Source organism: Oncorhynchus gorbuscha, linkage group LG17 (genome assembly GCF_021184085.1).
Source record: "Oncorhynchus gorbuscha isolate QuinsamMale2020 ecotype Even-year linkage group LG17, OgorEven_v1.0, whole genome shotgun sequence".
In the NCBI taxonomy this organism is placed as follows: Eukaryota; Metazoa; Chordata; class Actinopteri; order Salmoniformes; family Salmonidae; genus Oncorhynchus; species Oncorhynchus gorbuscha.
In genome coordinates this window covers 55597579-55622405 of record NC_060189.1, presented here as the reverse complement: position 1 = coordinate 55622405, position 24827 = coordinate 55597579, and the positions used below count along the sequence as shown (strand labels likewise).

The 24827-nt window shown below is 44.3% G+C and overlaps 1 long non-coding RNA gene across 1 annotated transcript; it reads left to right on the top strand.

Annotated features, from left to right (window-relative positions):
* On the top strand, positions 1 to 20939 carry LOC124001232. Its single transcript, XR_006832757.1, has 3 exons — positions 1 to 129; positions 1075 to 1114; positions 20388 to 20939. It is a non-coding gene; the product is annotated as an uncharacterized LOC124001232 (long non-coding RNA).
* Positions 20940 to 24827: the final 3888 nt, after the last annotated feature.

Genomic DNA, 24827 nt, shown 5'->3' with positions numbered 1-24827 from the left:
TGTGTCTCAAAATCCCAGAGCAGAACTAAGTGCTAAACACCCACTTTTATGGAGAAGAGGATGGATGGAGGAGATGATGGGAGTTCTGGGTTTCTCTCTGCCACCAGCCTCAGTCATCCACACAGCCAGGTGGGTGGATGAATCGTCTGGTGCTGGACTGATAGGGCGGGGTGGAACTGGATCAGACAGTTGGATTTGTTTAATAGACTGCTTCTTCGTCGACTTTCTGTAGTAGACTAGACCTTTATGGGTTTGAGTGCACTAGGGAATGTTCAAACTGGGTGTATGACAGTATGGGTTTGTGTGCTCTAGGGTATGTTCAAACTGGGTGCATGACAGTGTAGGTTTGAGTGCTCTAGGGTATGTTCAAACTGGGTGTATGACAGTGTAGGTTTGAGTGCTCTAGGGTATGTTCAAACTGGGTGTATGACAGTGTAGGTTTGAGTGCTCTAGGGTATGTTCAAACTGGGTGTATGACAGTGTAGGTTTGAGTGCTCTAGGGTATGTTCAAACTGGGTGTATGACAGTGTGGGTTTGAGTGCTCTAGGGTATGTTCAAACTGGGTGTATGACAGTATGGGTTTGAGTGCTCTAGGGTATGTTCAAACTGGGTGTATGACAGTATATATGACACCCTATCCACTTGTGTACCAATTGAAAGTATTCATGATTTGCTTTGGTGTTCCAGCTTTTGGATGCTAGTTTTGGTTATTAGAACGTTTAGGACTTGTTTTGGTTCACTGCCAGTATTTTAACACCAACTACAATATTTAATTAGCAGTTATATCTTGCACTGCCTCCTAGGTCAACTCACTGTCCCATTCAAACAAGACATTTTGTCGATTACTTTTGGTTGCGTTTGCCCTTTGTCGTGTCTTTGGCTATGCCGGATTCAGTGATATGACATGCTATTCTATAAAATAATTTATCTGTAATTAATATTACCTGATTAAGCTAATCAGGTAGATAATTAACTAGAAAGTTGGGGCACCATGAAAGAATGTTTATAGAGCTGTTATCTTCCGAATAAACTCTTAAAGACCTAGTAATCTTTTACACTCCTCTTCTTCCGAAGAGGAGAGGCGAAACGGATCAGAGGACCAATACGCGGCGTGGTAAGTGTCCATGGTTCTTTTTAATACGTTAAGGTACACATGAACAACTGACTACAAAAAACAATAAATGTGAAAACTCAAAACAGTCCTATCTGGTGCAATCACAGAGAATAGGAACAATCACCCACAAACACTCAGTGAAACCCAGGCTACCTAAGTATGATTCTCAATCAGAGACAACTAATGACACCTGCCTCTGATTGAGAACCATACTAGGCCGAAACATAGAAATTCCCAAAACCTAGAAAAACAAACATAGACTGCCCACCCAACTCACGCCCTGACCATACTAACTAAATACAAAACACAGGAAATAAAGGTCAGAACGTGACAGTACCCCCCCCCCCAAAGGTGCGGACTCCGGCCGCAAAACCTTGACCTATAGGGGAGGGTCTGGGTGGGCATCTGTCCGCGGTGGCGGTTCTGGCGCGGGACGCGGACCCCACTTCACCATTGTCTTAGTCCGCCTTATTGTCCGCCTCCGTGGCTTTCTCACCATGGCAACCCCTCTCAATGACCCCACTGGACAGAGGGGCAGCTTGGGACAGAGGGGCAGGGGCTCTGGCGCCTCTGGGCTTAGGGGCTCTGGCGCCTCTGGGCTGAGGGGCTCCGGCAGCGGCGCCGGACAGGCGGGAGGCTCCGGCAGCGGCGCCGGACAGGCGGGAGGCTCCGGCAGCGGCGCCGGACAGGCGGGAGGCTCCGGCAGCGCTGGAGAGGAGGAAGGCTCTGTAGACCTGATGCGTGGTGCTGGCACTGGTGGTACTAGGCCGAGGACACGCACAGGAAGCCTGGTGCGGGGAGCTGCCACCGGAGGGCTGGTGTGTGGAGGTGGTGACGGATAGACCGGACCGTGAAGGCGTACTGGAGATCTTGAGAGCAGGGCTGGCACCAACCGCCCTGGCTGGATCTTCAGTCTAGCCCGGCAGATGTGAGGAGATGTAGCGTACTGGGCTAAGCACGTGTACTGGGGATACCGTGCATTCCACCGCATAGCACGGTTCCTGACCAGTACTACGCCCGCCACGGTTAGCACTGCTAGGCACACTGTAGCGCTGAGCTGGCACAGGACATGCAAGGCTAGGGAGGTGCACAGGAGGCCTGGTGCGTGAGGCTGGCACCATCTTCACCAGCCGACTAGCACGCACCTCAGGACGAGTATGGAGAGCTGACCCAGGTGTCATCAAATCCTCGACACGCTCCGTCGGGCGAATTCCGTGTCTCATGCACCAACACAGCAACTCCCTCATATCTCTCTCCTCCAATCTCCCCATTAACTCCTTCACAGTCTCTGCTTCGCTCACCTCCAACACCAGCTCTGGTTCTGAGCTCCTCCTTGGCTCCTCACGATAAGCGGGGGGAGTTGGCTCAGGTCTGACTCCTGACTCTGCCACACTTCCCCTGTGCCTCCCCCCCAATAAATATTTGGGGCTGACTCTCGGGCTTCCGTCCGCGCCGCCGTGCTTGCTTCGCCAACCTCATTCTCCTGTAACCTTCCGAGCACTGCTCCATCGAATCCCAGGAGGGCTCCAGCACTCTCCCTGGGTCGACCGCCCACCTGTCTATTTCCTCCCAAGTTGTGTAGTCCAGATTCTGCTCCTGCTGCCTTTCAACACGCCGCTTGGTCCTGTTGTGGTGGGTGATTCTGTAAGGGTTTTCTGGTGAAAGAGAAGTGGACCAAAAAGCAGCATGGTGGTTATTCATGTTCTTTAATTTATAAAGAAACTACACATGAGATAACTAACAAAAAACAACAAACGTGAGAAAACCTAAAACAGTCCTATCTGGTGCAATCACAGAGAATAGGAACAATCACCCACAAACACACAGTGAAACCCAGGCTACCTAAGTATGATTCTCAATCAGAGACAACTAATGACACCTGCCTCTGATTGAGAACCATACTAGGCCGAAACATAGAAATTCCCAAAACCTAGAAAAACAAACATAGACTGCCCACCCAACTCACGCCCTGACCATCCTAACTAAATACAAAACACAGGAAATAAAGGTCAGAACGTGACATACATCAATAGCAGTCAATATTTAATTGTCACCTTGTTTAGTCTCATCTGAAAGTTGTAAATTCTTGGTTATCTTCACGAACCCTGGCTAACAAGTTGAATCAGCAATACAACATTTGGTTTAATTATTTATTTACTAAATACCTAAATAATCACACAAAATGGATCATACATTGATTACAAATTATGTCATAAAGAAAATGTCCCTGGTGGATGGAACAGATACGCCTGGTTACACAAAGAGAGGGGGTTGGGTTTGAGTGAAAGAGTGGGAAGACTAAGTAACAAAGGGAGAAGCTATGCTATCGTAAATACAGAATCTTATGCATTCTAAATAACCGCCCATTTGAAAAAGGAGAATGCAATAAATATTTACTCTGAGCTGCGCTTCGGTAGATTGGTCATCGTTGGAATGCCGGTTTGTCCTGGATCTCTGGTCCTCTGAAGAATGTCTAGTGGTGAACTGGAGGGCGGTAGTCTGTCCTCTCCTAGCCCACGTTTAGCGACTTCTGCTAACTCAACGGCTAGGAGGTATCACTTCTGGAGTGAATAAGAGTTCAAAGTTCATACCAAGTTGCCATACTTTTAAGCTCATGCTATATTCTGGCTGGTATAGTTGAAATTCATCCTTCCGGGGGTGTAGGTCGTCACCTTCACATTGAAATTCAATGCTAATTTCGGTAGATTCTTGCTGAGGTTGGCTTAGTTCTGAAGGTGGTCTTTGTCCTTTCAACGTGGGGACCTCAAATCCACATGTCCTTGGAACAGCTTATTATCTGATTATTTTTAACTGTCGCCCTAATGTCCTCGGAACAGAAAGTTACATTTTCGTCAAGGGCTTAATATAGGAGGGGAGAGAAGGGCGTGTTTCATAGTTTATAACCAATGTCTGTTCACATGGGCAGGGCCACTGAGATGAGCATAGTTCACTCATGAAAACCCAATTACATTTCATCTTTTCACAAATAGTTTCATATTTAAACATTGAAATTGCACAACAATTCCATGTGAATCTGATAACTATAATGTGTAGACTTTCTAAGATACAGTTTATGTCGTCCTATCATCAGTAATAATGTCTCAGACGCCAACTGATCTGGCATCAAATTAATTTAGTACCAACGCATATTTTCAGCTGCTGTTCCCTCACCTTTTGATGTTCCCAGACTCTCTATGTTTAACAAAGGCTTTTTCCTTCTATAGAGTCAAGAGAGAGGAAAGGATGAATGGTATTTATTTGGGGGTACGGTTCAGCTAATAACAAGCCCACATAGAATTACATGGTATTATGCCTGAACTTAATGAACCTGACGTCTACAAACTTCATACAGTGAACTTTTTAATGGTCATGGTGAATACACCAGTTCTATGCCTTTGGCTTTGACAATACAGTACGCCCATTAAGTGAAGCGAAGCTATGATTTGATTCTACAGTGTGCATACTGTCTCAATTTACCCATCATGGCCAATTGGACTCAGAAAGAGATCCTGAATTTCTCTGTCTCCCTGTCTGTCTCTCTCTTTTGTCTCTGTCTCTTTTTCTCTTCCAGTTCTCTCTCCCTCCCTCCCTCCCTCCCTCCCTCCCTCCCTCCCTCCCTCCCTCCCTCCCTCCCTCCCTCCCTCCCTCCCTCCCTCCCTCCCTTCCTCCATAGTACAGTATGTGAGGGTCTTAGTGTAAATCCACTCAGCAGTGTACATGTTCTTAAGCAGGCCAGGGATTTCCCCTCTCTAGAGTGGAGGAAGTTACCGTTGGACCCACTCCTCCTCATCCCCAGACCCAGGGACACGTCACGTATGTCGGGCACGGACTCTTGTGTAATCCCCCTCCTCTCCAGCAGATTTCCCCTTATTACCTAGTCCCATCACACACTATGAGAAAGCCACCAGGGACCCCTATTCAGGCGAGAGCGCCTGAGATTAGATCACTCTAGCTAGCTTAAATGGATCAGTACACACATAAATGTGTGCACACGCACGCACACACAGGTGACACTCACACACACATGCACATATTATCAACAAGCATACACAAATATTCTGATGCATTATACACTAACAGTATATTCCCAATCACACATGACAATGCAATGCCTGCAGTGGCTAAAAATCTGTTTGCTGCAAACAGTATAGCTTCCTCCACCAACCCTGTCCCCATACCGGGCTCCAACCAGTGATCCTCTGCTCACAGACAGACTTGAGCGCGCTCCTTGACAACGTACCAACTGTTTGAGCTATCGAAAAATATCTAATTGGATAGCTCCATCGGCGGCAGTTCAAGCTAGCTGTGGAGTGAGCTCACAGTACGTTCTTAACTCTGTTACACACACACACACACACACACACACACACACACACACACACACACACACACACACACACACACACACACACACACACACACACACACACACACACACACACACACACACACACACACACACACACACACACACACACACACACACACACACACACACAGGGCTACAGTATATCTGCAGACGCTCTTCAAAACAATACATTTACCTGCAGCGTGATTATATCAGTCTCTTAAATGTTTCCCAGGGAAATTAAACACACAAAAGCACAGCATTCATATTCCTGTCATGTCTCTGAGCCACACACACACGCACGCACACACACACTAATGCACTTCAAGACAATAAATGTACCTGCAGTATGAATATATCAGATTATATCAGTCTCCTAAATGTTTCCAAGGGAAATTAAACACACAAAAGCACAGCATTCATATTCCTGTCATGTCGCTGAGCCACACCAATTACAACCCAAACAAACTCATGCACATCATACAGGAACACTCATACATAGAGACTCACGAGCACACATTGAAATGTAGGGACCGGCGAAATGTCCCCACTTGGCCAAATCTACCTTCTTTTACTATCCTTGTGAGGACTTCTGGACCCCACATTGAGACTCACTGTAGAAAACCTCTTCCCTGCTCCCGGCCTTTACTGTCTAGAAGTGCACTGGAGGTGCTGAACCAAGACCTGCTGCTGTAGGCTACAATCTGTACAGTATGTCTTCAAGACTGTTCCCCTTACAGCACTTCAGCTTGCTGGTTTCCTTGGAAACCCCATACTGTGTACTGCAGCATACATCATCCTCATATGCATCAATAATGTGCTCATCCAAAAGGTGTGTTACCGTGGTAGCATTATTAAATAGTGTAGCGTTGTCTTCCGACAGGTGGTGTCAGTCCTGCATGAAGCTATAATCCCCGACAGTGCAGAGGAAAGTCACACCATGTGACACAAGACAATGGTACGGTTGTGAATATGTCTCACTTCAAACTTCCTGAAGTGACTGCATCAACTAGACTAGAAGAGGGTACAGACGTGACTCAGGCAGTACAGTACACACTGTCTTAGTGAGTCGTAATGGATTCTACCTTAATACATTTATAATGATTTGCTGCCAGAGAATCATACTTATGGACAATAATAATGAACAACTCACAGAAGGGCTTTTGCTTGGGGCAACAGTTGACAGATTTTCAATTTCTTAACTTCTATTGGAAGATAATACAATATTGTATTATCTTCGGACTAACTCTGAGGTGTGTCTGATCCTACTTTATTTAAGGAGTAAAACAAATTTGAAAAGTAAAATTCATACATTCATACATTAAAATTAAAATTCATACATTCAAACCAAGGGATTACGTAATAAAATAAAATATAAGATGAATAAGCTAATTTGGACTTGTGCTCTTGTCGAACTATTCTGACAGAACTGTAAAGGAAGAGACGAGCTACTTCAATTGATAAAGCCTCAGTATTAACTTTAAATTCACAATGCACTTAAGTAGGAGTGCTAAATCTTAGATAGCTTTTCTTCATTCTCCTGCGTTGTGATGCCTCAGAGTCTCAAGGTTTTCTATGCGTCTCAAAACAACCCCAGAGCAGGCCTCTTTTGTACTGTACAGTTAAAGTCGGAAGTTTACATACACCTTAGCCAAATACATTTAAACACAGTTTTTCACAATTCCTGACATTCAGTCCTAGTATAAATGCCATGTCTTAGGTCAGTTAGGATCACCACTTTATTTTAAGAATGTGAAATGTCAGAAAAATAGTAGAGAGAATGATTTATTTCAGCTTTGATTTCTTTCATCACATTCCCAGTGGGTCATAAGTTTACATACATTCAATTAGTATTTGGTAGCATTGACATTAAATTGTCTAACTTGGGTCAAACGTTTCGGGTAGCCGTCCACAAGCATCCCACAATAAGTTGGGTGAATTTTGGACCATTCCTCCCGACAGAGCTGGTGTAACTGAGTCAGGTTTATAGGCCTCCTTGCTTGCACACGCTTTTTCAGTTTTCAGTTCTGCCCACAAATATTTTCCATAGGATTGAGGTCAGGGCTTTGTGATGGCCACTCCAATACCCTGACTTTGTTGTCCTTAATGACCTTAAGCGATTTTGCCACAACTTTAGAAGTATGCTCGGGGTCATTGTCCATTTGGAAGACCCATTTGCAACCAAGCTTTAACTTCCTGACTGATGTCTTGAGATGTTGCTTCAACATATCCACATAATTTTCCTGTATCATGATGCCGTCTATTTTGTGAAGTGCACCAGTCCCTCCTGCAGCAAAGCACCCCCACAACATGATGCTGCCACCCCCATGCTTCATGGTTGGGATGGTGTTCTTCGGATTGCAAGCCTCCCCATTTTTCCTCCAAACATAACGATGGTCATTATGGCCAAACAGTTCTATTTTTTGCTTCATCAGACCAGAGGACATTTCACCAAAAAGTACAATCTTTGTCCCCATGTGCAGTTGCAAACCATAGTCTGGCTTTTTTATGGTGGTTTTTGAGCAGTGGCTTCTTCCTTGCTGAGAGGCCTTTCAGGTTATCTCAATATAGGACTCATTTTACTGTGGATATAGGTATTTTGTACTTGTTTCCTCCTTTTTGTCTGATGTCTTGGCTGATTTCTTTCGACTTTCCTATGATGTCAAACAAAGAGGCACTGAGTTTGAAGGTAGGACTTGAAATACATCCACAGGTACACCTCCAATTGACTCAAATGATGTCAATTAGCCTATCAGAAACTTCAAAAGCCATGACATAATTTTCTGGAATTTTCCAAGCTGTTTAAAGGCACAGTCAACTTAGTGTATGTAAGCTTCTGACCCACTGGAATTGTGATATAATTCACTGTAAGTGAAATAATCTGTCTGTAAACAATTGTTGGAAAAATTACTCGTGTCGTGCACAAGGTAGATGTCCTAACCAACTTGCCAAAACTATAGTTTGTTAACAAGACATTTGTGGAGTGGTTGAAAAACAAGTTTTAATGACTCTAACCTAAGTGTTTGTAAACTTCTGACTTCAAATGTATGTGATGAATTCTATACTTATTCTGTCCTCAGAAGTTTTTCCAGTGATGTTTACTGTGTAGGAGAATGCCCAGTTGTGCTGCCTCTGTAGCTCACTCTAAGATAGGCAAGATGAGGACTCACAGAGAACACCAGCATTAGTCGTGCACTGCTCTAAAACATATAGAACCTTTTTGAAGGAACATACCATGAAGTGAGCCATTTAACCCTTTGTGGTTCTGTTAAGTTATGTAGTCAAAGCAGGTAACAAACAGGGTTCAGGGTAGATTGGGTATACACTCCTGGCTGGTTTGTGTACTTCTGAATGTTGTCGGTTGGCAAAGTAAAAGCTTTCTATCTCCCCTGAGGAGCAACAGCCTTGGCTTGTAAACTAGAATATTACACTAATTACTTCATTTTAATGTTTTTTGCATGTTTTTGAGGGGAAAACATTAATTAGCTTGTGAAAACAAACCACACACATTTTCCATGGAAAATGTATGTATTTGGTTTTCAATCTAGGAAATGCCAATACAAAGTGTGTAATGTTCTAACAAGTCATAATCAAGGGCTATGTCACGCCTTGGTCATAGTATTTTGTGTTTTCTTTATTATTTGATCAGGCCAGGGTGTGACATGGGTTTATGTTATATTGTATGTTCGTATTGGGGTTTGTAGTATGTGGGATCGCGGCTGATTAGGGGTGTGTCTAGTATAGGCTTGGCTGCCTGAGGCGGTTCTCAATCAGAGTCAGGTGATTTTCGTTGTCTCTGATTGGGAACCGTATTTAGGTAGCCTGGTTTCGCTTTGTATTTTGTGGGTGATTGTTCCTGTCTCTGTGTAGTGTTCACCAGATAGGCTGTAATGTTATAGTTATAGTTATTTCATGTTACGCTCTTCATTCATTAAAGTCATGAGTAACTACTACGCTGCATTTCGGTCCGACTCTCTTTCTACAAACGAAGAACGCCGTTACAGGCTAGTTTTTCCTGTCGCTCATGCGGCTCGTGGCATTGCATGCCTTTCTGTCACATCAGACATAAACTCAGCAAAAAAGAAACGTCCCTTTTTCAGGACCCTGTCCTTCAAAGATTAGTAAAAATCCAAATGACTTCACAGATCTTCATTGTAAAGGCTTTTAACACCGTTTCCCATGCTTTTTCAATGAACCATAAACAATAAATGAACATGCACCTGTGGAACGGTCGTTAAGACACAAACAGCTTACAGACGGTAAGCAGTTAAGGTCACAGTTATGAGAATTTAGGACACTAAAGAGGCCTTTCTACTGACTCTGAAAACCGCCAAAAGAAAGATGCCCAGGGTCGTGGTCCTTCTGTAGCTCAGTTGGTAGAGCATGGCGCTTGTAACGCCAGGGTAGTGGGTTTGATCCCCGGGACCACCCATACGTAGAATGTATGCACACATGACTGTAAGTCGCTTTGGATAAAAGCGTCTGCTAAATGGCATATATTATTATTATTATATTGTCCCTGTTCATCACTGTGAATGTGCCTTAGGCATGCTGCAAGGAGGCATGAGGACTGCAGATGTGGCCAGGGTCCCTGTTCATCTGCGTGAATGTGCCTTAGGCATGCTGCAAGGAAGCATGAGGACTGCAGATGTGGCCAGGGTCCCTGTTCATCACCGTGAATGTGCCTTAGGCATGCTGCAAGGAAGCATGAGGACTGCAGATGTGGCCAGGGTCCCTGTTCATCTGCGTGAATGTGCCTTAGGCATGCTGCAAGGAAGCATGAGGACTGCAGATGTGGCCAGGGCAATAAATTGCAATGTTTGTACTGTGAGACGCCTAAGACAGCACTACAGGGAGAAAGGACAAACAGCTGATCATCCTTGCAGTGGCAGACCATGTGTAACAACACTTGCACAGGATCGGTACATCTGAACATCACACCTCCGGGACAGGTGCAGGATCGCAACAACAACTTCCCAAGTTACACCAGGATATGCACAATCCCTCCATCAGTGCTCAGACTGCCCACAACAGGCTGAGAGAGGCAGGCATCACCGGCAACAACATCGCCTATGGGCACAAAGCCACCATCGCTGGACTAGACAGGACTGGCAAAAAGTGCTCTTCACTAACGAGTTGCGGTTTTGTCTCACCAGGGGTGATGGTCAGATTCACGTTTATCGTCAAAGGAATGAGTGTTACACTGAGGCCTGTACCCTGGAGCGGGATCGATTTGGAGGTGGAGGGTCCGTCATGGTCTGGGGCGGTGTATCACAGCATTATCGGGCTGAGATTGGTGTCATTGCAGGCAATCTCAACGCTGTGCGTTACAGGGAAGACATCCTCTTCCCTCATGTGGTACCCTTCCTGCAGGCTCATCCTGACATGACCCTGCCATCAATGCCACCAGCCATACTGCTCGTTCTGCGCATGATTGCCTGCAAGACAGGAAAGTCAGTGTTCTACCATGGCCAGCGAAGAGCCCGGATCTCAATCCCATTGAGCACATCTGGGACCTGTTGGATCGAAGGGTGAGGGCCAGGGCCATTCCCCCCAGAAATGTCTGGGAACCACACCTGATACTGACTGTTACATTTGATTTTGAACCCCCCCCCTTTTGTTCAGGGACACATTATTCCATTTCTGTTAGTCACATGTCTGTGGAACTTGTTCAGTTTATGTCTCAGTTGTTGAAACTTGTTATGTTCATACAAATATTTACATGTTTTTTAAAATAATATGTTTTTTTATTTTCCAATAAAAATACATTTAAAAAAGACAGCAGTACAAACTTTTACATTCATTGTACTGTTGAATGGGATGGCCAATTCTGAGGACAAAACAAAACTTATCTCACACATACACAAAATAAATAAAAATCCTATTAGGTGGTACATGTATAAGAAGACAGCATATAGTCATTACAAGCAGTGTAGTTAAGCCAAAGATAAATATTGAGTGGAGTACAGCACAGAGTAGCAGCAGATCTTCAACCCAGTTATGAAGCGGGACTAGACCATTTATCAAGTATCGGCTGCCATATTTTGTAAAATAATGGACTTCTATTGGAGGTTTGTATCGAACCTTTCCATATGTATTACATTCCCTAAATCCCGTAGCCACATTTCAAAGGTAGGTACCGTCTCCAATTTCCAAAATTGCAATATGAGCCTTTTGGCTAATAGAGTACAAAGAGAGACAGCCTTCCCCTCCCGGTTCGTCCCATCAACTGTACCAAACAGAGCGATCAATGGGTCTGGGGCTAGAACTCTATCGAAGGCCTTAGATAAGTAATCAAAAATGAGAGCCCAGTAAGCATGTAACTTAGGACATGTCCAGAATAAGTGGGTCAACGTCCCCTCATCCTGCTTGCACCTCTCACACAGTGGTGAGGTGTCTGGGAACATTTTATGCAGTTTTACTTTTGAGTAATGTAACCTGTGTATCAACTTAAACTGAACAAGATTGTGTCTGGCATTCCCTGAACTGTGGTTTATATTCCTGAGAGCTTCTACTCAGTCCTCATCTGAGATTTCTGAACCAAGTTCTTGTTCCCAAGCCCTTTTAATAGAGTCTTTGGATACCTCTATGTGGGCCTGTAGCACATCATGCAGTCTAGAGACCGACCCTTTTGAATGGGCTTTGACAAGGATCAGGCTAATGTAGGATGATTTGGCTTAATGCCATATTGTGGGATATGTGTCCCACATATTGTTCCCTGTAATTTTTGAAATGAAGCTAACTGACCATCCATGTATAAATGACCAATTGCTGTGAGCCCCTTCTCCCTCTACTGTGAAAACACCACATCATCCAATGCAGTGTGGAAAGCATGATTCAGATGAATCGGGCTGTCAATGTATACAGTGGGTATGTTAAGAAAATGCCTAATCTGTTTCCAGATCCTAAGAGTTTGACAAATGACTGGATTCGAGTCATAAGTGGCTTTTTTCACATATGATGGACTATGCTTCTTTGAAATTCTGTCTGCCTTGTTATCCCATAAAAATGGAATTACTATTGAATCCAGTTTCTTAAATAGCTTTGTGGTATGATATTGGGTAGGCATTGGATGAGGTAAGGAAACGTGAGTAGGACAACCATTTTAATAGCGTTTACACGACCAACCAAGGAGATAGGCAGAGTTTTCAAAAAATCTATATTTTGTTTAAGCTGATAAATTTTCATGTCCCAATTCGCTTTCAATAGCTAATCAAGGTCTCTTGTCACTACAATGCCAAGGCTTGTGAACTTGTCCATCACTGTTCTAAATGGGGTAGATTGCAGAAATTGCATATCCACAGGCCGTGATATCGGCATCAATTTGCTTTTTTGACAGTTTATCCGAATGCGAGTAGCAAGGGGTTCCATGGCTATTGCGAAGAGAGCAGGAACAATAGGGCACCCCTGTCAGCAGCTGTTGAACAGGCGGAATGACTGCGACATTTCCTGATTGGTTACCACAAATGCCATTTGATTGTTGCAGTGACCTTGATAACTGTTTATCTAAAAGAGGATCTAACGTACAGTTGAAGTCACCTCCAACAATAACACTTGTATCCGAGATATTTGGTATGTCCTTAAATACCCTTTGAAAAAAGAATGGATCAGCGAAGTTGGATCCATTTAAATTGACCAAGGTTATTGGTTTCAAATTCAGTGTACCAGCCACAATTATATACCGACCATTAGGATCTGAAATCGAGGATGAGTAAACAAAAGGAATGTTTTTCCTTATCAGGATTGCTACCCTTCTCGCTTTTGCATCAAAGGTAGACTGGTATATCTGACCGATCCAGCCGACTCGTAGCTTGGCCTGAGCGGAGCGTTTAATATGAGTTTCTTGAAGAAGCATTATGTCAGCCCTCAGTGATTTAAGATTAGAAAAAACCTTAGCTTGTTTCACCACATGCCCTAAGCCATTACAGTTCCAGCTGACTATCTTTATTCCACCTGGTCTACTCTGTGCTCTGTCACTATGTGGCATTTCTTATTTTAGGGCAAATGGTTGCTGTCATACAAAGCCCAAAAGAAAAATGTCCTGCCGTGCGGGAGCTTGTCATGCCACCTGTATTAATAAATGTGAACATAAAACACAGACCCCATCCCCCCTCCCATCCCTTTACTGAGTGACTTCCCCAAACGAAGCACTCCTTGACTAACACATAAACCTTAAGGTGTCTAGACATAGAGCTTGAACTAACTCGTCCTCTATAGATGCTCCGCATATAAACTAATATTAAATAACACTCTCACATTAGGGGGTGAGTGGCGCTAAAACATGATAGGCTAAACAATGCTATGTAAGCCACAACATCTCACCCATCGTATAAGTCCCAATTTCTGATCTTCTGAACGAAAAGATATAGGCAGCAAAATTCAAACACATTCCTGGCCTGTATTTGGTCATTTAGCCGGCTGACACAGCCGTTCTATATCCTCAGCCAGGGAGCTTGCTTGTCAAGAACAGATCGGCTTCTTTTGGGTTGTCAAACGTACGTGTTGATCCCTCGACTGTCACCTTAAACCGGGCTGGGAAGAGGAATCCATATCGGATGTTGGCCGCCCTGCATTTGTTGCATAACTCATCATACTCTTTCCGTTGGTTCCTCACCTTCAAAGTAAGATCTGGGTAGAAAGACACCCTGGCTCAATTGTAGTTAAAGGGAGAACTTTGACTAGTCAGCTTGAGGATGAGATCCCTGGTCTGGGGATAGTGCAGCCATACAATGAATGGCCTTGGTGGCCCGCCCTTGGCCGGCTTCGTTGCCTGAGATCTGTGTGCGCGGTCGATCACGATGGCCGTTTTGAAGTGTTCACTCCACAGCAATGCCTGTATCAGCTCCGAGACAAATTCAGTGGGTTTCCTTTCTCAGTGTCTTCCTGGATCCCACATATTCGGATGTTCTGGCGTCGAGTATTTCCAATCGGGCTTTCAGGGTTTTGTTGTCCTTTTTGAACATTGCGCACTGTTTCTCTATGTCCTGTAGCCTGGCCTGATCAACTGTCGTCTGCTCAATCTCATGCACCCTTCCCTTACTTGCCTTCACAGTTTCAGTCAAAGTCCCAATACTCTTTGAGATATCAGCCAGCCTTGTGTCCACCTTCTTGCTTAGTGAGTTTATGGCAGCCAGTATGTCACTTTGAGTAGGATCTGTGGGGAACTCTTGGAAGCTAGCCTCTTCAGCTAACTCCTCGTGGGTCGGCGGTGTTGAAATTGGTTCGTTGTCTCTCTCATTCAAATGATCTTGTTTAGCACCTCCATTTTTGGTGCCTTTTCCCTTTGTCACATTGTCAGACAATGTTTGAAGTTATAGGTTGTGAGAGGTTAAGATAAATATTAATTTGTTTCAAAGTAGAGTGGAGCTCTAGCATAGCACGTCTACTCCATAGCACGCTCTCTAGCCCCCCCCCCTCCCCACACACACACACATGTTAAGTTTGCTGAAGATAAAAGCAGTAGACAGTGAGAGGACGTTTCTTTTTTTGCTGAGTTTATCATTGATATCTTTTGAATCTTTTGTGTTGCTGGTACAGATAAACCATGGTGTTAGTTTCCCTGTGAGAGATGCTGTTTACACAGCTCAAATGGTGCACGTTTTGTGGTTGACCTCAGGCCAATGTTCTCCCACTAAATTCCATCACGTAGCACTATGGTAGAGTACACGTTTCCTCTTTTGAAGCCTGGATGTTTGTCTTCCAGTGAAGGGGAAGGGGGGAAGGGGGGGGGCGTCACCCATCGGAGAATGTGCCCATCTGTGTTGCCGCCTGCATCTGTCCACCTTTCCCTTCGGTCCCGATGGCGATGGGATCTTATCTGGTTTCCTGTGCGGTCGGCCTGTCGCTCAGATAGCAGGCCAGGGCCCTCAGTGGTGCTCTGGGTAGGGATAATGGATGACGATTGTGCTCTCTCCGTCCCAGGCAGGACATGGTGTCAAAACACCTCCTAGCACTCACTAGCTTTGCGCTGCTGGCACTGACAGTACCATTGTTTGTGTTTATTGTGTCTGCGTCTGCTAGATGTGGTGGTTGGAGGGGGGTGGTATCTGCAGACATACTGTAGCCCTGTGTGTGTGTGTGTGTGTGTGTGTGTGTGTGTGTGTGTGTGTGTGTGTGTGTGTGTGTGTGTGTGTGTGTGTGTGTGTGTGTGTGTGTGTGTGTGTGTGTGTGTGTGTGTGTGTGTGTGTGTGCGTGTGTGTGTGCGTGCGTGCGTGCGTGCGCGTGCGTGTGTGCGTGCTTGCGTGTGCATGTGTGCTTGCGTGTGCGTGTGCGTGCGTGTGCGTGTGCGTGCGTGTGCGTGTGTGTGCGTGTGCATATGCGTGTGCGTGCGTGTGCGTGCGTGCGTGCGCGTGTGCGTGTGTGTGCGTGTGCGGGCGTGTGCGTGTGCGTGCGTGTGCGTGCGTGTGCATATGCGTGTGCGTGTGTGTGCGTGCGTGCGTGCGCGTGTGCGTGTGTGTGTGCGTGCGTGTGTGTGTGCGTGCGTGCGTGTGTGTGTGTGTGCGTGCGTGTGTGTGTGTGTGTGTGTGTGTGTGTGTGTGTGTGTGTGTGTGTGTGTGTGTGTGTGTGTGTGTGCGTGCGTGTGCTTGTTCATTGAAGGATGACAAAGCAGTGTTACTACTGACCACACTGGGTAGCACAGTTGTTGAACGGTTCCGATTAATGATGCAACATGGGAACGGGAGTTGTAGGAGATTTACTAGTGGTAGGAACAGGGCTCTCTCTCTCTGTATGGTAATCAGATAGCTCTGGGTTGGTTGTTTTTCTCTCAGAGGGTGCACAAAGAACATTAGTCAGTCAGTTGGTTTGCCCTTCAAAAGGAAATTGATTATGTAAAAAAGGCTACTGAACGATCTTCAAAATGAATGTTTGCATGACAGAGTAACATAAGGGGGAACTACATTGGACCCAGAGTTAAGACATAGAGATCTTCATTAAAGTATCAATCAGCAGCTGAAACCACAACAAAGTCTCCTCCCCGCCCCTGTTTCTGTAAAAAGCTGAGGGATGGGGTCTTGAAAAATGAAACCACTCTCAAATTGATAGACAGGGCCATGGATGGAAGGACTGACCATCCATGAAATCAAAATTATAGTTTGAACTATGTTTTGAGGCTATATAGTGTTTGTTTACATTTACTTTGTTTACAAACATTGGAGTAAAACAAGCTTATATTGTGGGTACTGATGGGGTATGACTGTTGAATTAAGTTCATGGGTAGATATAATTAATTTATGAGTCCAGAAATAGATGTAGCAAGTGCGGATTGCCCCTTTAACAAATAATAAATTAATGTCAATGTAAATATTAAGGAATTGCTACAATACATCTCTCCATTCCACAAAGTCAACCTCGGACAGCAATTGAACTCTTCTCTCCCATTACTTCATTGGTTGATGCTTTGGAAAAAAAGCCAACTCAAGACCTGGGTAATTTACTCGGACCAGACATGAGTTATACACAGCTTCAACGTTATGCATGAGTTAGAATCCAATCCGACGTCATGGAAACCAATTCATTTTGACGTGGAGTAAATTACCCCGTTGACGTCAAGCCACAGCTGGTCCAGGTGTGTATTTATGGTTTTGACCTGCGTTAGACAGTCCTTTTACCTTCAGAGCCGGACGGAGCGGCTGTAATTTTACAAGGAGGAAGTGAAATTATAGGAACAGGAAGTGCTATTGGCGGCAATAATGGTGATTGGTTAGGAAGGTGATTGGTTAGTGGATGGAAGCCCCGGGATTCATTGCTTCGGAGGTCGCGGGGTCAAAGACAAAGGATGATTCCATCATGATGGCCTAATAACATGTAATGATGACACACGTGTATTTTCCCTTCAAAGCAATCAGCGTAAAATGAAAACATGGAATGGCCCTGTTAAACCTATGGCTGAGGCAATGCATAGGTTACCTGTTAAACCTATGGCTGAGGCAATGCATAGGCTACATGTTAAACCTATGGCTGAGGCAATGCATAGGCTACATGTTAAACCTATGGCTGAGGCAATGCATAGGTTACCTGTTAAACCTATGGCTAAGGCATTGCATAGGCTACATGTTAAACCTATGGCTGAGGCAATGCATAGGCTACATGTTAAACCTATGGCTAAGGCATTGCATAGGCTACATGTTAAACCTATGGCTGAGGCAATGCATAGGCTACATGTTAAACCTATGGCTAAGGCAATGCATAGGCTACATGTTAAACCTATGGCTGAGGCAATGCATAGGCTACATGTTAAACCTATGGCTAAGGCAATGCATAGGTTACCTGTTAAACCTATGGCTGAGGCAATGCATAGGCTACATGTTAAACCTATGGCTAAGGCAATGCATCGGTTACCTGTTAAAGCTATGGCTAAGTCAATGCATAGGCTACATGTTAAACCTATGGCTAAGGCAATGCATAGGCTACATGTTAAACCTATGGCTAAGGCAATACATAGGCTACATGTTAAACCTATGGCTAAGGCAATGCATAGGTTACCTGTTAAACCTATGGCTAAGGCATTGCATAGGCTAAATGTTAAACCTATGGCTAAGGCAATGCATAGGCTACATGTTACAGCTATTGCTAAGGCAATGCATAGGCTACATGTTAAACCTATGGCTAAGGCAATGCATAGGCTACATGTTAAACCTATGGCTGAAGCAATGCATAGGCTACATGTTAACCTATGGATAAGGCAATGCATAGGTTACCTGTTAAAGCTATGGCTGAGGCAATGCATAGGCTACATGTTAAACCTATGGCTGAGGCAATGCATAGGCTACATGTTAAACCTATGGCTAAGGCAATGCATAGGTTACCTGTTAAAGCTATGGCTGAGGCAATGCATAGGCTACATGTTAAACCTATGGCTGAGGCAATGCATAGGCTACATGTTAAACCTATGGCTAAGGCAATGCATAGGTTACCTGTTAAAGCTATGGCTGAGGCAATGCATAGGCTACATGTTAAACCTATGGCTGAGGCAATGCATAGGCTACATGTTAAACCTATGGCTAAGGCAATGCATAGGTTACCTGTTAAAGCTATGGCTGAGGCAATGCATAGGCTACATGTTAAACCTATGGCTAAGGCAATGCATAGGTTACCTGTTAAAGCTATGGCTGAGGCAATGCATAGGCTACATGTTAAACCTATGGCTAAGGCAATGCATAGGTTACCTGTTAAACCTATGGCTAAGTCAATGCATAGGCTACATGTTAAACCTATGGCTAAGTCAATGCATAGGCTACATGTTAAACCTATGGCTAAGGCAATGCATAGGCTACATGTTAAACCTATGGCTAAGGCAATGCATAGGCTACATGTTAAACCTATGGCTAAGGCAATGCATAGGTTACCTGTTAAACCTATGGCTAAGGCATTGCATAGGCTAAATGTTAAACCTATGGCTAAGGCAATGCATAGGCTACATGTTAAACCTATGGCTAAGGCAATGCATAGGTTACCTGTTAAACCTATGGCTAAGGCAATGCATAGGCTACATGTTAAACCTATGGCTAAGGCAATGCATAGGCTACATGTTAAACCTATGGCTAAGGCAATGCATAGGCTACATGTTAAACCTATGGCTAAGGCATTGCATAGGCTACATCTTAAAAGCCATGGCTAAGTCAATGCATAGGCTACATGTTAAACCTATGGCTAAGGCATTGCATAAGCTACATCTTAATAGCCATGGCTAAGTCAATGCATAGGCTACATAATGTATACATGTTACAGCTATAGTAACAGCTCTATAGCTCTGTAAACTGTAAAGTAAAGCTCTGCAAGATTCGCTGTTGGTATTTTAAGATCAAAGAAAATGCTGCTGCTACCTCGCTTTTCAGGTGAATGTACAGACTGACTGAGCATTCTAAAGTGGAAAAGATATTCATCAACTCTCGGTAGCACAATGGAAGTCGTGCTTCAAAAATGAACATTTCATTATTAAAACCAACACGTTTCGATGAATTCCATCATCATCATACATGTCACTAACATCTGAAGGATTAGACTTGTAGACACACTGCATACTGGGTTTCCTAATGCATCTCCTTAAACTCATCAGAATGAACAAAAGGGGTTTAACGGTTTATTTATTAGCAGCATTTCATCTTACTCTGTATAATAATATTTTAATAATCCCCTCATTCTCCCAACGATAATCTCATCAACCCTTATTCTTCGTTCCCTATTCCAACTCAGCGAAGCAGGCCTGCATTAGTGCTTGAAACTAATTCAATTATATCAGACAAAAGCATTCTGGTAAACGAGGGTAATTTGAATAGGGTGCAATTTTGGACGCAAACCTGTGAAAGCACCAAACCCATTATAACCAGAGCCCTGGTCAAACGTAGTGCACTATGTAGGCAATAGGGTGTCAATTTGGACGCCTCCACAGGCTTTGGCCACAGTGCAGAAACTCTACAGCTGCTTCACACTAAATTGAGTTTGATGAGGATTAACCCTTTAATGTCTTTATTAGGGAGTGATTTGAGCTAAATGCTAAATGGTTTTCTCTTCCTAATCATATTTATTCCCCCGTTAGCTGCAGCTGTGTCGTCAAAACACAATTAGTAATCAGTGTTTTGGCATCTAGTGCAATGTACACACAGAGGGGCACTGCTATTGTTGTTTTCTTTCAAAAATGTCATTTCTGTTCTGTGTTCCTTCTACGGAACATTGTGTGTGTGTGTGTGTCTGTGTGTGTGTGTGTGTGTGTGTGTGTGTGTGTGTGTGTGTGTGTGTGTGTGTGTGTGTGTGTGTGTGTGTGTGTGTGTGTGTGTGTGTGTGTGTGTGTGTGTGTGTGTGTGTGTGTGTGTGTGTGTGTGTGTGTGTGTGTGTGTGTGCCTACGTCCGTCCCTGTGCTTGAGCGTGCGTATCGCTGTATATCTAATTATGATGTGCTTTATTAAATGCATTCTCTATCATTTGCAGATCGCCACGACCACCTCGAGGACACGCTACTGCCCAATCACCACTGGGCCCAACGGGTTGGTATGCCAACGAAGACCGTACGGCTTTGTGTTGCTGTTTGTGTCTGGTCGTCCGATTCTACAACAGAGCTTGATGCAATTTAAAATCCAATTTGATACATTCATATGTACAAGATTGGCATAAACCCCTGTTATATTCTCATTACCCCGGTTGTTGCTTTTGGGATAGGAATGAAATTACATCAACTACCTTGAGATTGTATTGCTTGTGTTTTGATTATCTACATTAAATAAGTGTGAAAGTAAAAACAGCCTGTGTAAATTAAACATGCTGATGTCAAAATAAAAGATGTTGTATGCGTCCCAAATGGCATCCTACTTCCTATATAGTGCACTACCTTTGACCAGAGCCCTATTGGGAATAGGTGCCATTTGGGACGCTGCTATTGAGTCATACAGCCTGTATTGATCAGGGCAGTCGCATTCGACCAGATTACATTTGCCATTTGATTCCTTTTCAATTATCTCTGCTTTTCATCACTCTCTCTCTGTGTGTGTGTGTGTGTGTGTGTGTGTGTGTGTGTGTGTGTGTGTGTGTGTGTGTGTGTGTGTGTGTGTGTGTGTGTGTGTGTGTGTGTGTGTGTGTGTGTGTGTGTGTGTGTGTGTGTGTGTGTGTGTGTGTGTGTGTGTGTGTGTGTGTGTGTGTGTGTGTGACAACAGGAAAAGTAAGGGGAAAACCTTGAACAACAATTACAACCTAGATGCTGATAGATGACTGCAATAAATGAGCTCATTTGAAATAATGCCCCCCCCCACCACCACCTTATAGCTCTGGGATTTATTGTTTGTTCGACCTGTTTGACTTTGACTCTTCATCCATGATTCTGCCCACTGTGTGTCTCAGTGTGGCTATCCTTGTGTGGATGGCGTATTCCCGCAAGTTAACTTTGTTCCAATTACTGATGAATACGGGTTGGAGAGAATCCTATTTGTGGCACTTAGGATTCAGAGAGGCTCACTGCAGATAGTCCAGTAGTAGTGACTGGATTGCTTTAGTTGATATCATACCACAGGGATTCAATCATACATCATCTTTTGAGGCTGAGATAAGGTGAGTGAAGTGCAGAGATGAAGCATAACTCTTCAGTCGATCTGTCCAGAGTTCGGCTGTGTTTGCGTACTAATGTGATTTTTCTCATTTGGCTATACCTCCAGGCAAGTGTCTGAGGGGAGCTGTCTGGCCCAAAAGGCTGGCCTAGAAATGCCATGTATCCAACTAAAACTACTTAAAATTGATTCTGGATGACACAAAAGCAGCACACAACTGGCGAGAGAGGAAATGACTTTGCGTTATCGGCAAACTGAATGGATGTTTTGATGGGATCAGTTCCATATCTCACACTTGTATTGTTATCCCCATGAAACTGACATTACCCTTGTTATTTGGGGACTGATGTTTATATTACCAGTACCAGTGGGCAACACAGTATCCTGAAAATGTTTTGATCTGTAGGGAACATTTTTCCTGGTTTGTAGTTCTCAATGTTATATAGGAGGGGTACTCAACTCTGACCCCGCGAGGTCCGGAGCCTGCTGGTTTTCTGTTCTACCTGATAATGAATTGCACCCACCTGGTGTTCCAGGTCTAAATCACTCCCTGATTAGAGAGCAACAATGAGAAAACGCAATGGAATTGGCTTCGATGTCCAGAATTTAGTTTGAGGGTTATGTAAACTCAGCAAATAAAATAAATGTCCTCTCACTGTCAACTGCGTTTATTTTCAGCAAACTTAACATGTGTAAATGTTTGTATGACCATAACAAGATTCAACAACTGAGACATAAACTGAACAAGTTCCACAGACATGTGACTAACAGAAATGTAATAATATGTTCCTGAACAAAGGGGGGGGTCAACATAAAAAGTAACAGTCAGTATCAGGTGTGGCCACCAGCTGCATTCAGTACTGAAGTGCATCTCCTCCGCATGGACTGCACCAGATCTGCCAGTCCTTGCTGTGAGATGTTACCCCACTCTTCCACTAAGGCACCTGCAAGTTCCCGGACATTTCTGGGGGGAATGGCCCTGGCCCTCACCCTCCGATCCAACAGGTCCCAGATGTGCTCAATGGGATTGAGATCCGGGCTCTTCGCTGGCCATGGTAGAACACTGACTTTCCTGTCTTGCAGGAAATCATGCACAGAACGAGCAGTATGGCTGATGGCATTGTCATGCTGGAGGATCATGTCAGGATGAGCCTGCAGGAAGGGTACCGCATGAGGGAAGAGGATGTCTTCCCTGTAACACACAGCATTGAGATTGCCTGCAATGACAAGCTCAGTCCGATAATGCTGTGACACACCGCCCCAGACCACGACGGACCCTCCACCTCTAAATCGATCCCGCTCCAGAGTACAGGCCTCGGTGTAACGCTCATTCCTTTGACGATAAACGCGAATCCGACCATCACCCCTGGTGAGACTCGTCAGTGAAGAGCACTTTTTGCCAGTTCTATCTAGTCCAGCGACGGTGGCTTTGTGCCCATAGGCGATGCTGTTGCCGGTGATGTCTGGTGAGGACCTGCCTTACAACAGGCCTAAAAGCCCTCAGTCCAGCCTCTCAGCCTATTGCGGACAGTCTGAGCACTGATGGATTGTGCATTCCTGGTGTAACTCGGGCAGTTGTTGTTGCCATCTTGTACCTGTACCAGAGGTGTGATGTTTGGATGTACTGATCCTGTGCAGGTGTTGTTACACGTGGTCTGTCACTGTGAGGTTGATCAGCTGTCCGTCCTGTCTCTCTGTAGCTCTGTCTTAGGCATCTCACATTACGAACATTGCAATTTATTGCCTTGGTCATACAGTATCTGCAGTCCTCATGCCTCCTTGCAGCATGCCTAAGGCACATTCACGCAGATGAGCAGGGACCCTGGGCATCTTTCTTTTGGTAGTTTTCAGAGTCAGTAAAAAGGCCTCTTTGGTGTCCTAAGTTTTCATAACTGTGACCTTAACTGCCTACCGTCTGTAAGCTGTTTGTGTCTTAACGACCGTTCCACAGGTGCATGTTCATTGATTGTTTATGGTTCATTGAACAAGCATGGGAAATGGTGTTAAAAGCCTTTACAATGAAGATCTGTGAAGTCATTTGGATTTTTACGAATTATCTTTGAAAGACAGGGTCCTGAAAAAGGGATCTTTTTTTGCAGAGTTTATGTCTGATGTGACAGAAAGGCATGTAATGCCATGAGTTTAGTATACCCGTCTAATATATCAGATTTTTATTGATCCTATATTTTACCAGGTCAGTCTCATTGAGATTAAAAATCTATTTTACGAGAGAGACCTGGCCAAAATCTGTGATTTCTTGAAGGCAGGCAGGCAGACAGACAGACAGACAGACAGACAGACAGACAGACAGACAGACAGACAGACAGACAGGCAGGCAGGCAGGCAGGCAGGCAGGCAGGCAGGCAGGCAGACAGACAGACAGACAGACAGACAGACAGACAGACAGACAGACAGACAGACAGACAGACAGACAGACAGACAGACAGACAGAGAATGGAAGGAAGGATACATGTTAAAAGTATTGGAACAGGCCCATGGTATTAGGTTAGTATCCACCCCCTATTGGCTGATTAATATACCATGTGACCGCAACACCTGCTGCTGATTTGCTCTAATGAACTGCCATGGCGTTTTGAGAGATGAATCATGAGTGAAACTACTGTATTGGACATCATAGGCTACATTTAGACAGGCAGCCCAATTCTGATTTTTATTTCACTAATTGGTCTTTTGACCAATCAGATCAGCTCTGAAAAAGCTCTGCTATGGAAAGATCTGATGTGATTGGTCAAAATACCAATTAGAGTGAAAAATATAATAATTGTGTCTGACTGTCTAAACACAGCCATATTGGCTAAGTTAACTGGGTTGTTTATTTGTTAGTCTACCCATTATTGAGTGATTTGTGTGAAAGTGTTTGTGTGAAATAAATATTTTCTGTGTATGCTTTGTCGTAGTATTTTTGGATCCTAATAACTTGACAGACTTGTATATTCATTGTTAGGACAGCCAGAAAAACCGCTGGCACATCAAAAGCTTGAACAGACAATACTTTCCAACCCAAATCAGAACTAACCCTTATTTCCAAATCAGAACTAACCCTTATTTCCAAATCAGACTAACCCTTTTTTCTCTCTAAACTCCTTCTCCCAAGGTTTGAGTGACCGGTACAAAGCTGTTATAATAGTTTGGTTTAAAGCGGTGTTATCTTTTGATTCATGAATCTCAAAAGGCGAAGGGAGATAACAGTAATTGTAGCTATAGCATTCCCAGGTTGTGTTCCTATATGACCAGAGCCCATTAACAGTAGTGCACTATGTAGGGAGTAGGGTGCCATTTGTGGACTGAGTCACAGTACATACAGCTAACAGTC